At 47.9% G+C, this 17,858-nt stretch overlaps 1 protein-coding gene across 5 annotated transcripts in view; it reads left to right on the forward strand.

Moving 5' to 3' along the window:
- CYRIA (CYFIP related Rac1 interactor A) overlaps positions 1-17,858 on the forward strand; it is a 440,426-nt gene that overhangs the window by 369,031 nt on the left and 53,537 nt on the right. The gene's annotated exons all lie outside the window — the stretch shown is intronic.

Below are 17,858 nucleotides of genomic sequence, written 5' to 3' on the forward strand. Positions count from 1 at the left end.
TTATCTTCTTTCCTAAAGATTAGAAAGTATCTACAGGAACCTTTGATTTATTTTGATTTGCAAGACTTTAAACCCAATACAAACTACCTTTTAACTAAGGTTGCCTTTTTGACTTTAAAGGGCTTACTTTTCTGCGAAACTGCCTCTACAGCCTGAAGCTCTACGAGGATAGCACTCACCAACTCTTTCCTCACCAAAAATCCCTACCGTATATGTGTATAAAGACTAAACACAATTACCATATTTTGTGGGTGCTCGGTATTAACCAATATAACTGTCAAACTCCTGTAACAATTGAATGCGTTCAGCAACTACAATGTAAGAAGTGCCTATTTGAAAGTATTTAACGGTTTACCTATCTGTGATGGTTTAATATGCCAAGTATTTAATAGTGACTTGTGTAAATATGATGAATACAGATTTTAATAAACATTTAAATGTTTCTTTGATGTACTTTATTTACTGGGTCCAGTGTACTCACCTATGGCTCGCATCTTCCTCTGACTGCTCTGCCACTCTACCAAGGTCCTAAGTTAGTACAGACTGATACAAAGAGTTGGGGATCTACAAACCACTGGACTAGTTAACTAAAGTCTTACTACCAGTACGACTTTAGGGAAACTCCCCTAACAAGGCTCGTGCTGGTTTCACTTTTTTGATTGGTGGAAATGTACGGAACACGCCTACTGTGAAATGCCTATCTAAAATCTGGGTAAAGATTTGTCATGTGACGTTCTGGTGTTAAAACGAGATAGCCGCCAAATGTACTCTTACAGAAGAAAACCTTAATACGTTCTCTGCAAAGGCTAGAAGGTAAGGGACACCATACACAGACATAAGTTATTCACTGCATTGACTAGCACACTCAGTCTATAGTCCCCTTTCATCCATACAGTATGGGCGTTCCTCGATCGAGACAGGAACTGAACCTTTTTTACCAGAAAAACCTGTCGTTCCCCCTTTAAAATGTATTTGTGCATTGGGGCGTGGTCCCTGGAGCATGCGCTCCCTTGACTCTGCCCACAGGAGCGCCACACCTCAGTCCCCTTTGATGCGTTGGCTATATTACAATTGCTAAATAACACTTTTTTTAAGGGGGAGGCTGGTGGGATGTATGGAGGAAAGGGGACTAGGAGTACTTTGGGTTGGACTGAGCCCCGCCCACCCCCCCAACACCCCACCCTGCCGCCCCAGCAGGTGGATCGCAAAGAGCCAAATGCTCCAAGCTAAGGCCCATTCACAAATAACGATGGTTAGCCTGCACCTCATGTTTTCTCTCGAAAATTGCTCTTTGTGTTCTACGCATGCTTTCGCTGGTTGTTTCTTTCCAGTACGTCATCGGTGGACCCAAGGAAATCAGTGTTTCGGCCATGTGCGACTTGCGGCCTAAAGATCATCAACGATGGGAATGGGTCTGTCTTTATTGTCTCAATCATTCCACGGACAACTGTGGGGTTTGTCAAGGCTTCTCACAGAAGATGCTGAAGGACCGCAATCGGCGGTTGATTTGCTGGTTAAACGAGGGGACTTACCTGGGTTGGGAGATGGGTTTGGCCGCAGGGAATAGTCCTTTACTACGGCATAGAAGGTGTCTTCATTCCCGAGGGCGTGGTCGGTAGAACCGCCTTCTAAGAAGCTGCACATGGCAGGGCCGGTGTCGGAGGTGGGAAAAGGGAGTCCAGGTCGGTGCATCAGAGTAGAGGGTCGGGAGGTCCCTCTCAGGACAAGGCTCCCACGGTTGGAAAGTGCGATCCAGGCCGGAGAAGTCTGGGACGCTGTTGCACAAGTCCTCGGCGGCTGAGGAGAAGTCTCGAGCATCCTCTTCGTTGACGAAGCGCTCGTCTAAGGATCAACACGATCCTCTTCAGGCCAGGAGTCTTGCAAACATTGTTCCAGCTCCATGTCATGCTGCCCTCTTCCTTCGTCGACCGTAGTGACTGCTCCGTTGTCTGCCGCACTGGATTCCTCATCTGCAACCACAGCGCCAGGTGCACCATTGACTTCAGAGGTGCCGTGGCAGTCTGAGTTCGGCCTTGGGCCGTTGCTCCTGTTGAAGATTCTGCAGCAAGACCGTACGACTTGGACTCTAGCCCGGAAGAGGAAAGTCATCAGTTTTTCGATCCGTCTGCATTGGATCTGCAGCACGCAGGGGCGTCCACGTTGGCAGGCCTGAGTGCTGTCCCGCCGCAGTACCCATTGGTGAATCTGCACTCGTTGCTGTCTATGCATGTCCTGACCACACTGAAGGCGCTGTTGGGGCAGTTGTATGCACGGCTCCCAGTCCTGCCGAGCCCAGTGTGTCCAGTGGAGAAGGAGGTGCGGGTTGTGCCGTGGCGAGATGAGATTGCGGGTGCCCCTCGCCCAGGCCTCCCGCGTACCTCACTTACGGTTCGGCTGCCAGTGCGGTCTCTTGCTGGTTTCACCCCTCCACGGACACATCCAGAATAAGGGGAGCTGGTGGATTCTGATCCTGATAGTGTTCCACGTGACACTGTCGATGGCGTCGTCGCCCAGAGGTGGATCCCCGAGCAGCCCGGCACAGCCCTCTCTACCGGATGATGTCGGCACCTTTCATGCAATGATGGCCAATGTTTGTCAGGAGTTTGGCCTTACTCCAGAAGAGAAGCACAAGGACTTTTTTTTTTTATCACATGATGGGGAAGAGGCGGAAGGCGGTCGTCTCTGTCCCCATTTTAGACCTGTGTGGCAGGAGGGGCTGTGCACGATGCACCATCTGTTCTCCGAGCCTGTGGTCGAGGGCCTCACGTCACAACCCACGCCGGAGTCAGTGGTGTCGGGGGCGGCTGAGCTTAAGGCACAAGTCAGCACAAGTGTGCGACGCCCCCGGACCATGAGGCCCGAAAGCAGGATGTGTTCGGCAAGAAGGTGCTTACAATGGGGGCTACGACAGTCAAGGCAGCCAACTCTTTGCCAATTATGGCTCAATATGACCGGGAGATGTGGCACCGGTTGGCTCCACTCGTGGGTCATCTGACTGAGCAAGAAAGGAAGGAGGCAACGCTGCTGGTTTGAGAGGGGGACGAAGCCTCTAACCACAGCATTAACATTGCGGTGGCCCTGGCAGAGTCTGGGTTCAAACAGATCAACAATGGTGTGGTTCTCCGTAGGCAGGCTACTGTACTGATTTCTGGCCTGAGATGCAACACAAATTGGTAGATATGCCATGTGAAGGGGAGCAGCTGTTTGGTGCAAAAATTGACAAGGTGTTGAAAGGGTTGAAGGAAGACTGATACTGCGAGGTCACTGGGTACGCTGGAGAGTGGATGATCTTTTTCCCCCCTTTCCTACATTTGCAGGTTCCCGCGACAGGGGCTATGGTCGACCCAGTTACCCCTCCTGATGGTTCCTAGGTTAATTCCAGTCCGCACTGAGGACCAAGGACTTTCAAGCGCAGCGGACGAGGGGTCAGGCGCCCTCGGCTGGTAAAGGCCGGCAGTCCAAGCCTCAGCAATGACTGCCATACGGGCAGTCACCTAGGGGGCAGGGTGGCGCACCATGTCGACGAGTGGCATTTAATTATGACGGACAGATGGGTGCTGGATGCAGTACGTTATGACCACTCATTGATTTTCGGCGCCCACAACTTCCTATTCCACCAGTGAAGGTGGCACTGACGCATTTGTCAATCCTGCTGATGTTGGATAAAGGGGCGATCAAACCGGTCCCATTGTCAGAACAAGGACAAGGGGTGTACTCGCGGTATTTTGTAATCAATAAACCAAATGGAAAGTAGCACCTTATTCTGGACCTTTTGGCTGTTGAACAAGAATCTGCAGGGCCTGAAGTTTAAGATGCTGATGTTGCAGGATGTCATACGCTCAGTCCAGCCAGGAGAATTTTTGGTGGTGTTGGACCTCGAGGATGCCTACTTCCACATCCCAATGCTTCGCAAACATCGCAAGTTCCTAAGGTTCGTGGTCGGCGATGATCATTACCAGTTTCAGGTTCTCCCATTTGGCCTCAAGTCGGCTCCCAGGACCTTCACCAAGTGCCTGGCTCCGGTGGCTGCCTTCCTCCGCAGGGAACGGCATCATGTTTACCCGTACCTGGAAGATTGGTTGGTCAGGGGAGAGTCTCCTCAAAGGACATCAGTCTTTCCAGGCAGCAATGCTCCTGTTACAGCGGCTGGGCTTTTCAGTTAACTTTGCAAAATCTTGTTTGACGCCATCCAGGGACTTGGTTTAGCTCAATCTGGTGAAGCTGTCGGTCGACAGAATACAGAAGCTGATCTCCAGGGCAGCCTCGTGGGGGCCAGGTACATCAGTTACGGTCTGAGGGTACGTGTCTCCTCTCGGATCCATGGCGTTCTGCATCTCTCTCATCCCGAATTGTTGTCCGTTTATGAGGCCAGCGCAGGAGTTTCTCGCCTCCATGTGGTCGCAGAGCCTCCGTTCCCGATCCAACAAGGTGGCCATCTCCTGGGCTTTGGTTGAGGCCCTACGGTGGTGGACTCGCTCCGACAACATTGTGAGGGGCATGCCACTTGTGGAGCGGGAATTTCGATACACGATTGTGACGGGTGCGTCCCAGGTGGATTGGGGTGCGCACCTTGGCGTGTGGACTCTCAAGGAGGCGTGCTTGCACATCTACGTTCTGGAATCGAAGGAAGTGCACTGGGCTCTGAAGTGTTTTCTACCTCTCATTCGGGGTACAGCGGTCTGCATTCTGACCGACCACCACAATGGTTTACCTATGCAAGCATGGTGATACGTACTCATTGCTCCTGTCCCGGGAAGCTCAGGCGATCTGGCATTTGGGCCATTGCTCACGGGATTAACATCACTGCTTACCATCTACCGGGAGTGCAGAATATTCAGGCGGATGCTCTCAGCAGGGACACAGGTCAGCTGCACAAATGGAAACTGAAGAACGCCCATGTGGCAGGAATTTTCAGGAAATGGGGGGGGGGGTCTCCCCCTCTGGACTTGTTCGCCATCCAGCAAGACAAGCAATGCCTGTTTTTTGCCAGCAGGGTGGCTCATCCAGACTCGAGGGGGGGGGGGGGGCGTTCTCATTCCCGGCCTGTTCGCATACGCGTTTCCTCTGATCCGGAGATCAATCCAGATGGTCTGCAAGGTCCAGTACAGGGTGGTCCTGGTGGCCCTGTTTTGGCCACTGCAAACATGCTTCTCGGATCTCCTTCACCTTGCGGTGGATGACCTGCTTCATCTGGGGTCGGAGCCGGATCTGCTATCACAGGACAACGGAAAGGTGTGGCATCACGACCCCGAGTCTGCCTTGCGGCGTAGCTCCTGACCACTCCAAATTTGGACATCTAGAAATCCTGCAGGATTGCTGTCGGATCTTGGCTCCAGCAAGGGCACCATCTACCAACGTGTCGTACAGTCGAAAGTGGACCAGGTTCTGTGCCTGGTGCGCAGAGCAACCGGACTTGCAGCCATTAGAGGTGTCACCAGCTCAGGTCCTGCCGTATCCTCTACTGCTGGCGAAGGGTGGACTGTCGTCTTCGATCAAGGTCCATCTCCAGGTTCACAAGACGGCGCAACTCTACACCTCTGTTCAGTGACAGGTTGGTGAACCACTTCCTCAAGGGTCTTTTCAGGACATTTCCCCAGAGCAGAAGTTTGCACTGGTATGGAGTCTCAATGTGGTTCTCTCGGCTCCCAAGAAGCCACCGTTTGAACCGATGATGGCGACAATGAAATTCCTTTTGTTGTGGAAATTCGCTTTTCTGGTGGCTGTTACATCGGCCAGGAGGGTCTCTGAACTTCAAGCTCTGGATATCGACCCGCCGTGTCTGCGGTTCAGGAGGGAAAACGTTCTCTCGTCTACTAATCTGCACTTTATCCCTAAAGTGCTGTCTGAGTTTCACAAGAACTCTACAATTGCCTTTCCTGCTTTTTTCGCAAAGTCTACCACTCCGGCAGAGAAAGCGCTACATTCCTTGGCCGTTGCAGTTTAATATCGACCGGATGAAAGTCTTCAGGAAGTGAAGGCAGCGGTTTGTGGCGTTTGGACCCTCCAACAAAGGGCAGTCCATTTCTAAGCAAGGACTTTCCCGTGTGGTCTCCTCTATGATTTCCTTTTGCAACGGAAGGCTGGCAAGCCTTTGCGGGCCACTCCTAAGGCCGATCCTACAAGATCCACTGCGTCGTCGGCTGCGCTGTGGGCAGTCATACCGCTCAGTGACATTTGTCAAGCAGCATCTTAAGCGATGCTGCATACCTTCACCAGACACTACTGTCTGGGGCAACATGTGGAAGATGTGCGGTGGGACGTGAGGTCCTTCAACGCCTGTTCCAATAAGGTAAGCCCCGGAACATCCAGGGTTTTGGTTTGGTCTAATGGTGTGTGTTTCTCATGCCTATTGTGGGATTGTTACATTAGGTTGCTTACTGCGACCTGGGGGTATGGGGTTTTGGTTGCCTGTCACGCACCACCAAGTTTTCATACTGCTCTGTAATCTATTCACAGCATGTGAATCCATGAAAGATCCAATGCTGGAGAAGGAAGTAGTTTCTTACATGTAACTCCATTTCTCCAGCATTGGTATCTTTCATGGATTCACATGCGCCCGCCGACCACCCCTGCAGGCAACCCTTGATTTGGTTTTCTTCTACTTTGGGAGGTTAAAATCTGAAGAAGCCGCGGGTGCAGGGCTATTTATACTAGACGTTCTATTGGTGCAGCCTAAAGCACCTGAAAAGATGCCAATAGGACACTCAGTGTCAGTTTTCCATAGGAAAATGCTATGTTAGGGTTACCGAGGTTTCCCAGCCTGATGACTGGAAATATTCACAGCATGTGAATCCATGAAAGTTATCAACGCTGGAGAAATAGTCACAGGTGAGAAACTACTCCCATCCAGGTGACATATGAATATTTAATTCAACTGGCTTTCCATAACCATACAAATTGCACAGGATGACTGGCATTTGCCTTTCATGAAATCAACACCCTCTAAAAACGAAGGTAGGATATGTTCAGCTAATAGTGTTTGAAAATGTAAAAGGTGTGTATGTTTTTAACTCCAGGATTCAATACCAATGTTTGCCCTGGAACATGCAGTCCTGAAATATTTCATTTCAACTTTAGTTGTACTATATTTTCCATCAGGTTATATGGTGCAGTGGTGAAGTGCCTGGCCTGGGAACCTAGACACTATGGTTCAAATCCCTAGGTCAGCATAAAATCAAAGAATACCTTCAAATGTTCTCATTTTACACAATACCTATAAAATACCCAGGGGGACTGCGTCCACACACTGAAAAAAAGTCAGTGGACTCAGTCCACCTGCGTGTAACCTCGACTTGAGCCCTGATGTTGCTCATTGAGCTTCCCTCGTTGGCAGTGGATACTTTTTTTTTTTACCAAATGTGTGAAACTTACAACACAGGCTGCATTTGCAGCTGTGGTAAGGCACACATGGGACACCATTGGTTTACAAAATGGTTCCTGTCTTCTTTTTTTGCAAACTTAAGATGGTTTGTTCTTTCTTGGTCCTTCTTCTGCCATGCTGAGTGGAGGAGGTCCTTGTTGTCTTGTGTCTTCACCGGTATCCCTTTGTGAAGCCCAACAAAGACGCCAGTGTGGGAGGACCCTGAAACTCCACAATTCTTTGTCCTCCGGTGTGCTTGTTTAGATCCATTTCTAACTGGGAGGCTGGCTGTCCTGTCAGGACAGCCTCCACCTCAAGTTTGAATGACAGCATGCATGTTGAATAGCTGGTTTGTTGCATAAAAGGCGAGGGTCTTGATGCTGACACCAAAGTCGACCACTGTAAGTTAAATTCAGAAGAGAAGAATGTCTGCAGAATGTCTGCCTGATCAAGAACGTGTTGACTGGGTCTGCTGCTGAATCGTGCTGCATCTTCTTCATGCTTAAAGTACTGTGAGACTCTTGGTAGAACTTAACTAGAGTTGCTTTGCTGATTCATGCATTTGGGAGTTTGTTCATACATGTTCGCTGAATTCTAACACCTCTGGGCCTATAGGGAGCCTTCTCTGAAGCCCTGAACCTTTTTCCCCCAACAATGAAAGTGTACTTACTTGCTACAAGTCTTCTTATGGTACTATTGACATTATACAGCCTGTGCCTTACTAGTTTGCTCCTCCTCCCACCTGCCCTAATCGCTCACAACTAGATAGGGATGAACTTCTAAAGCCTATTGCCTCTGTGAATTTAATGCAAGTCTTACCTACTCTGTGTTGGTTTTGATTCATTCATTCTTTCCTGAAACAGTGATTGCAAGCATTATTTGTCAAAGTACTTTTATTCACCTTGAACTGCTTCCAACTATTCTACAAGTGTGTACAAAGTTATTCTACTCTCCAGTATTATCCTTCTGTGATTGTTGGTTGATGAAGACTTCTGCTAACCTGAAGAAACTCTTACCTGCATTCCAACTTAAGGTTTACCATTGAATTGAGTTACTACTACAAAGGTCCTACTGTATATATGTAATTTCCCCTTCCTTACTTTATATATAACAAGTGTGTAAGAGTCTTCTTGACTGTGGTGTGTGCTTAAAGGTCTTTGTACTCTACTGCATCCCTTCTCCCCACCCCCTCCCCACCCCCCAAGATGAGCTTGGCTACACCCTGTGCTTTACAAGGAGAGTCTTCTATACTCCTGTCATAGATGGACTTTAGTAAAACTCCCTAACAAAAATGACCCAAAACAGGGTGGATAGACTCCAAAATGCCCCCCGCATTCCCCCCCAGGAGTCCCAGCCTGACAACTGGGAGCATTCAAATCATGTTGATCTATGAAAGATACCAATGCTGGAGAACTGGAGTTACAATAAGCAACTTACCCATTCCCTGGACCTATCATTTGTACTTTGTGTTCATGGCAAACCCTTACTACTACATTATGGGAGACTGTGCTCCCATTTTCTTCTGAGGCGTACATGATTCTTCACCAGTCTCAGCAATCAACCTCACAGGTAGAGCTTCTGTGCCTGCATTGTTAATAGTATTCTTTTTAATCTTTTTTTGTGGCAATATTTCGTTTTATTAAATGTAAAAAAAATACTTGTACAAAAACAATTCAAAACAATCTCCCATGTGTAATTTGTCCAAATTATCGTCTGGGCCCTCCTCTGCCATGTCCTTGCCCTCTTCCAGCAACCGCTTCTTTTTTCTGATTTTACTTTGGGTTCAACACCCACCAGTAATGTATTAAGAGGCAAGCTGTCAGGTAGAATAAACTATTCAATATTATTTCCCCGACTACTTAAGGTCTCTAGTTGTACATGTACTCTGTTCTTCATGGCCATTTTTACTGCTCTAAGATGTGTATTCATACTCACATCTACACCAATAATTGTTCCTTGGACCTGGGTTCCATTTTATTGTTCAATAGTAACAGTTTCATGACTTCATTTCATCAAAAACCTCATGAGAAAGACCCTATCTTGTCCCTGTCAACAAGCTCATAGGGAACCTATTCTGGCAGCCAGCACCACCATCATGCACATCAGCGTGCGCCTTCTATTGCACTACCTCCTAACCACACACCTTGCCCTATTCACTCAACCACCCAAGTCAACCACTCCTACCTTTGAGGTTGTTAACCTGGCCTGCCCTTACCAGCCAGCGTCACCCACCATGACTTTGACACCCCCAACGAGTCCTTCAGCAACTACCGCTCACCACCCCTGCAACCAGATTAACTAATACCTTAATGACCCAGCTCTCTGGCTCAAACACTTTGCCACAAAACCAACTCCTAACCAACCTTGCCCCCTCACTCTCAGGAACAAGAGACTAGGCACCAGATTCCGCATTCGTCCTTCCCGCACCAACACCACTAGGCAAGCCCCACACACACCACCCAGCCCGCCTTCGCCCACCGCCACTTGCAAAACTAAGACCACAGGGGTTAAATTGCCTGTGTTCAAGGGTGCACTCATCAATGCTAGATCCCTCACAGCACACGCTCTTGACATAGCCGACCTTATCACCACTGCCGACCTTGACTTCATTGCCATATCCGAAACCTGGCTACATGCCGCTTCTGGCCCTTCTCTATCCTTGGCCTTACCGCCTGACTATGGCATCACACGCTGTGACCGCTCCTCTGCCCATACTAGAGGTGGCGGCGTGGCATTCATCCACAAAAACTCCCTTGACCGAAGAGTGGTATCCGACTCCAAACTCGCATCAGCTGAACTGCTGACAATCAAATTACTACTAACACCTAACCAAACGGCCACCCTTCACCTTATCTACAGGCCCCCAGGGCCGGCACCCACCTTTGTCAGTGAAATTTCCACTCTTCTTCTTGACAAAACAAAAAACAACTCCCAAACAATAATCCTAGGTGACTTCAATCTTGGTCGCGGCGACCCTAAGGATCCTGTAGCAACTGATCTGGAGTATGCTCTTACTGACCTTGGCCTCAACTTGTACATACAAGAACCGACCCATATCAAAGGCAGGACCATCGATTGGTTAGCCGGTTCCAACTGCAACATCCAGGTCCTCAATAACTCCCCATGCTTATGGTCTGACCATCACATCATAACATTTAACATTGAAGCTACCCCGCGAGCCCCAACACCCATAGCCCCAGCCCTCCCCACCCGCAATAAAAAAAATATAACGAGAACAACTCCTCCCACTGTTACTCCCCTCTCTTAATGCGGCGACCAACGCCTGCTCTGATCCCACCTCCGTAGCAGACATCTACAACCAAACGATGTTCACGGCTATTGACACTATAGCACCAATTAAACCTAGAAAGGCTAAACCACGAGCACATCTCAACTCATGGTTCACTCCACAGCTAAAAATCCTCCGCAAAGCCAAACGCTGCGCGGAAAACCGGTGGAAAAGCCACCCATCTGATGAGCATATATAAACGGCTTCCTCCTCGCCTCCCTCACTTATAAAGACGCCATCATCATTGCTAAAAAAGAATCGCTTAATAATCGTATCATGCAAGCCGACTCGAATTCCAAGGAACTCTTTAGAGTCCTAAAAGAGCTCGAAACCCCAGTCTCCCCGCCAGACACTTGCACGAAAGACAGCAAATGGTGTGCTAACATTCAAGCAGCCCTCCTAAACAATCTCTATCCTCCAATCTAAAATAAAAGAAAAGCAGGACTGCCTGAGGCGTGACAACTGCTCATTCTCCCCTACTAGGCCCACCCTCTCCAACTCTGCCAACATCAAACCTTTCACCTTCGCACCGCTCACTGTCACCGAAGTAGAAAACATCATTCTCAGGATGAAACCATCCAACTGCCAAGGTGACCCGTGCCCAGCTCCCATCATTAAGGACTCCGCCCATGACCTAGCCCCATTCATTACAGCCTTCATTAACTCATCCTTTGAAACAGGTATTGTCCCGGACAACCTTAAAGACGCCTGGGTGATCCCGCTACTAAAAAAACCTTCCCTTGACCCAAGCATACCTACGAACTTCCGACCTATTACTACAGTACCATTTCTGCTGAAGATACTGGACCGTGCAGCTTACCTGCAGATCCAAAACTACCTTGAATCAAACAATCTGTTAGGTCTACGACAATCCGGATTTCGGCCCAGACATGGGACCGAAACGGCTCTTAGACCTAAAAACCCAGATCGAAGTCCTGAAGGACAAGGGCAAATTAGCAATGCTATTACTCCTCGTCCTTTCCGCCGCATTTGATTTGGTTAACCACCAGATCCTTTGCAGGCACCTCCACTCTGCTGCCAACTTCTCTCCCTCCGCAGCGGCCTGGATCAAATCGTTCCTGAGCAACAGATCTATGAGGGTCTTTGCACCTTCCGCTGCCGCAGTTACCTCCCCTATTCATTGCGGTGTTCCTCAGGGTTCTTGCGTGTCACCTACTCTTTACAATATCTTTACGAAACCACTCTTTGATGTGCTTGATTATCTGGGTGTCTCCTACACCAACTATGCGGACGACACCCAGATACTCATTCCCATCTCTGGTGATTATCTTGCTGACACCAAGGCCCTCAATGACGTCTACTTGGTCATCCAAGCCTGGATGGCCCAGCACCAGCTATGTCTGAACGACGATAAGACAGAGCTACTTATCCTGGGTACATCAACGCCTGAGCAAACTTGAGCCATCGTATCAGTCATTCATCATAGACCGCAACTCCATACAAGTCTCGAAAGACACTAAAACACTAGGCTTTTACCTGGATTCCACCTTATCCATGTCCAGACAAACTAATGCAGTCAGGTCCACCTCCGCCTACACGTTCAAACTTATTTCAGCCTGCAGACCATTCCTCACCACCCACAATAGCGTCACACTAGCGAGAACACTTATCATGGCAAAAATAGATTACTGCAGTGCTCTATATTTAGGCACCAGCCAAGAAAACCTGTCCAAACTCCAAACCACCCAGAACAATGCAATTCGAGCGGCCCTGAACATCCCTCGTAACCACCACATCATCTCAGAAGCCAGATCTAGCCTTAAGTGGTTACCCGTGAAGCAGAGAATTTCCCTAAAAACGCTTGCCCTCACGCACAAATGCCTAGCCAACAAGGCTCCGATCTATCTCTGCAGTCGGCTTTCGCGCCACTCCACTGCCCGACCACTAAGAATTGCTCAGACTCACTGCCTTACTATCCCTAGGTTTAAGCTCCAAAAAGCGGGCGGCACTAGCTTCCCTGTCCTAGCCTCCAAACTTTGGAACACCCTCCCCGCTGCCATCAGAGCTGAAGACTCCTTCAACACCTTCAAGAATAAAACCAAATCTTGGCTCTTTGACCAGCAATAGTTGTGTTAGACATCTGTCCTACTTACCCAGCCCGCCTGTTCCCCTGCACGATTTCCCGTGTGCCACCTTCCCAACTACCTCAGGGATAGTTCCTCTGCGGAGCCTAGGGACACTGTACCATGTTTAATATTTGTAATTATTAAGATTGTTATTATGCTGTATTGGTATACTTTTATTGTAATTTATCTCCCTGTATGTTCTTTTCTTGCAACCCTGTACAAATTGCGCCCTGATGCCCCCGGGCCTGATGGTCTGCGCGTTATAAATAAACAAATACAAAGGTTCCCGCCTGTAAAGCGGAATAGAGAAAATTGAGCACTGGAGAGTCAAAGCCGCAAATGTTTCCCAAGATCTCCATCACAAAGGCTTTTCTAGTCCCAGGGTTGTTATGCTTCCTGTAATGGGACACATTTCTTGTGACCTCTTATTATTCCTTCATGTAGCTCTTCTGCTGGTGATCTTTCCTCCACCTGTGTGTTGGTTAGACCTTTTTGGGGATAAGTACAATAGCCTTGTGCAAGATTTTCTTCCCAGCATTAATTCTGTCAACCCGTTCTGGTGGTGCTATGAGGCAAATAATGATCTTGGAGCATTGCGCATAGGTTTCGATTAGAGGACATGGCGCCAGTTTGTGTTGGAGATCTTTCTTGAGACTGCCCTACATCTTTCCATTGTGGAATTTGCTTGAGCCCAGAGAGGTGTTCTGTTCCTGGTTTAAAAAAAAAAAAGATATTTTTGATTTTTATACATCTGTATCTTCTAAAACTGGCTAACACCTGCCCACTGATGAGAGGGCCATTGTCAGACTTAAGTACCTCTGGGATTCCCCTCGCTGAGAATGTCATCAAGGATTAGGAGTACCGCTGACATTAAGGTAGTGACGCAAACAATTGGAAATCTCAAATATGCACCAATAGACACTAACAGATGTTTACCATCTCATCAGACCAAAGAAATCCATGTCCAAGGCACTCCTTGAACCAAGTAATTTGAACAAGACTAGTGTTGCAAGTTTTTTCGGGTCTCGTGGTGCATTTGACACAAGTGACGGTTCACTGTTTTTCCACCATGGCGTCCAGTCTTGGGAACCACATTGGTTCTCATATTTGCCGTTCTTTGTAGCCACTGTTCAGTGATGTCTGTCATGGGCTGTATCAACAATCTTTTCGTTGGAGGATCCTGGGGATGCCCATGATATGATATGGCATTTGTAACGCGTCTATACACAGGTGTTTCAAGGCGCGACGAGGCAGGGAGGGGGGGGAACAAGGAGAAGATAGACAACGATCCTACTAGGCCAGGTGTCATTCAGATTGCACAAGTGCATGGGTAGAGGGGAAGGGAAAAGTGCAAGGGGCAAAGGGAGAGGGGAAGTGCAGTACACCGGGTTAGTAGACTACAAGATAAAATAATAAGGGCCAGTTGGTGGCAAGTGCAAGGTAAGTGCAGACAAGTGCTGGGAAGGGGGGCTGTAGGGGATACAGAGACAGTCCTGCAGTGCAGGGGTTGCCAGGGAGGCAGTGCAGGGGAGAGTGGCTGGGCCAAGGACCAAGATCGGTGAGTGGCCCACTTGCGGATTCAGTGCAGTTTCAGTAAATTGGCAGGGGATAGGGGGAGAGAAAGCCGAAGCAAAGAGGAAGGTTTTGAGGTGCTTCCGGAACCGGAGATGGTTCTCCTCAAGTTTCAGGGAGGCAGGAAGGCTGTTCCAGAGGGAAGCCCCTGCGCGGACAGAGATCTACCCCCAACTCGTTGCTTGGAGAAGCGTCTCACCCTGAGGGAGTTGGAGGCGGATGAGCGAAGAGCTTGAGAAGGAAGATATTTAGGAAGAGAGAGTTGAAGGTATTTTGGCCCCAGGCCCCCGAAGGCCTTGTGGACAATGCAGAGGGTGTTGAACTTAATCCTCGCAGCCACTGGGAGCCAGTGTAGCAATGTTTGTGCTGGAGATATACGGTTCCTGGGCTTGAGGCCAGGGACAAGTCTCGCAGTCCTGTTCTGGGTGAGTTGCAGAGGGAGGAGAGTTGAGGCAGGCAGATCTAGATAGAGGCTGTTACAGTAGTCCAGCTTCGAGAGAACCAGGGCTCTGGAGACGGTGAGCTTCTGGGGTAAGGAGAGGAAAGGAAGGATACCTCTGAGGAGGTGTAGCTGGTAGTGTGACTTCTTAGAGACATCGGATATGTGAGGAGAGAAGGAGAGAGTGGAGTCGAAGATGACCCCGAGGTAACCTATGTGCAGGACCTTTCATGAGAATCCCTTCTGATGACATGGAAAGTTTGTTGTGAACATATTTGAAAGCAGGAAATCTGTTAAGACAACTTCTTTGTTTAATGTGATGTCAGGACAAATTGGCTACCATTGTTATCAGTTATTTCACCTAACTTTACATCAGATCACCTTGAGTGTGTTTTTCAATTTGGGCCAATGTGTGGGTGAAGAAATTGAGGTATTCCTCGACTAAGGACTGTTGTACATCACAGGAGGTCAATAATTGTATAGAGCTGAAGTCTGGAGGGTTACATCCCTTATCTGGTTTGTGAAGAATACGGAAATCATATTCCTGAAGACGAACGTCCATTGCTCAGTCGATGGTGCCCTTTTGCACTTCTGACTGGCATATATGATCACTAGAGCTTGATGGTCGGCAAAGGCTTCCACTGCAGAAACACAAGGAACCGTTTGCATGTGCCTAGACTGCAGCCAACCCCTCCTTTTCTGGTTGAAAACAGGCTCTTTCTACATTCAAGAGACTCTTGCTGAAGTAAGAAATCGCATGTCTTATTGGGCGTCTCAACCCAGTTTTTGTGCTGAGCAAGATTGCATCAAAACCCTACAGGACTAGCATCAATAGTTCCATGCAGATGGATGGATTGAAACAAGACATGATCCACTGGCACTATGACACTCTTGACTTTCATAAAAGCATAGATGCATTCTCTGCCCTGTTTTATTAACTCCCATATGGAAATGCATGTAATTGCAAAGTCTCTGATGTACCAGCTGCCATAACTGCCTGTGCTTAAGAAGGGACTACTATCACTGACATCTGACGTAGTTGCAATTTCTGAATTAGCTTTTTATTATTAAGCTATTTGAGCACGGACCTGGCTTTGAGAAGCACCAGAGTGCTTTAGAAGTATACACCAATACAGATACCATAAGGGATCGCTTTCAGAAGTGTACAACATTACAGATGCATAACGCAGTGCTTTTCAATGGCAACAACAGAACAGATATACAGTATGGTGGGGGTGGGATACAGAAGGGGACAGAGGAGGTGTACAGCTCTACCGGATGGCGGGGAGGAGAAGGTAGGACGGCGTCTAGCGAGTCAGGTGGCGTGAGGGAAGACATGATGGCCTAGGTTTACAACCTAAGTGAGTCGGGCTGCACTCCTTTGCATGAGAATATGTTCTAAGAATTTCATTTGTGGTTTATGGAACACCCCCCACCCCCGCTGACATTCAATGTCAGTCCAACCTCAAAGTGCCTCAGAGGGGGCTAGACTGATAAGTTTTAATGTCCATGAAAACTAGAATGTTTGCACCCAAATGAAAACGACTGTGAATTTGTTTAATGACTTTCCTGATAGCTTGCTGCAGCTTAAGACATGTAGAAACATTTTTATGTGTAGCTATAGAATCCAAGGTGGGTGGTAAATGTCATATAGCATGATTGAGAGTCCATTTGTCAGGTGGTGACCTTTGAGCAGGTCTAATTTTGAAAAGATATGTATGCCATTAAGAAAACTGATCATGTTGATATGCATTTGCTGGTGTCTTTCCCTTTGAGTAACTTTGTTGGCCTTTCACAAGTCCACACATAGGCAAATGTCAACTGCAGAAATTTTCTTTGGGAACTGCGACAATGCAAAACCCACAGTGTAGGTCATATGGTGGCTTCAATGATACTACCTTTTAGTAGTCATGATTTCCTTTTCCACTTGAGGTTGCAGGTGTATAGGAATGATCTGATGATGTTGCACAGTGGGCTTTGTTGATCTATAAAACGCAAGATGGGTTCCCCTTTGAGTCATCCATTTCACTGAAATACAAATGGGAACTGAAGAGGATCGGGTGCTCTTGCTCCATTGTTAATGCTGTTGTGGCTAGATCCATTGTGATGGCCGTTAGGCACCCAAGTAGTTTGCTCCTCAGTGTTTCCCCTTAAAATACATGTATTTGGTAGAAGATTTAGTTGTCTTGTTGTGAATCTGTCATGGTTAATCATTGGACCTTGTGCTGCTCATAAGAATATTTTATATTCTGACTGCAACAAAGGTGGTATGACCTTCATTTTCTATTTTGATATACATTTGATTTGATCGTTGATTTGTTAACTACGAATCTGGCCAAATGATCCCTACTATATTTCCACATCTTCTTCGTTGTTTTTTGCTGTTGCAGACGACATATATATGAATTCTTCTGTTTCTAGTGGACTCGCTCCACAATTTCTCATCTGATTTTCATCCTCCAGCACAGCTGTAATTTGGAAATATTGTGGCTCTGATAGACTACGCTCTATGCCCTACATGCCCCGAGCCAGACATGACTTCAACAAAAGGTCCAATATATATGGAGGCATTGTGCTCCTTGACATGTTGTTTTATTTTTTTCTGTGCACTCCGTATCCTTCAGGGAATGTCATTCTTTACAATTTACAACTGCATGATGCCCAGCACTGCTAATGCCTCTGGCTTTAAGCCCTATGTGGATTGTGGGAAACAAACGTCTGTCTCCAAAATACACATGCTTTTTCTATACTGCCTTGGGGAAGAATATGATCTGCAGGATTGCAGATCATGCCAGTCCATACACCTTAGGAATTTACGGCAGGTGAATACATCCTGCCCTCAGGACACATTTTCCATTGACCTTTGGGCAGTGGTGTTGGAGGCAGCTGAAAATGTCCCAGAGGGAAATATGAGAAAGGGCTTTAAATGCCCTTGTCAAGGATGTCAAGTGTCATGTCAAATCATGCAGTCTGGCCTTGCTGCTCCCTCTGCTAGGAGGAGGGGGGAATTTCTGTCCCTCCCCTTTCTACGCCCACTTTGGCTGGAAACGGGCGTCCTCAGTTAAGCAACAGCTAAACTGTCGCACAGAGGGGGCACTACTCTATGCCCAC

This window comes from Ambystoma mexicanum, chromosome 4p (assembly GCF_040938575.1).
Source record: "Ambystoma mexicanum isolate Mex_15411 chromosome 4p, UKY_AmexF1_1, whole genome shotgun sequence".
Classification (NCBI taxonomy): domain Eukaryota; kingdom Metazoa; phylum Chordata; class Amphibia; order Caudata; family Ambystomatidae; genus Ambystoma; species Ambystoma mexicanum.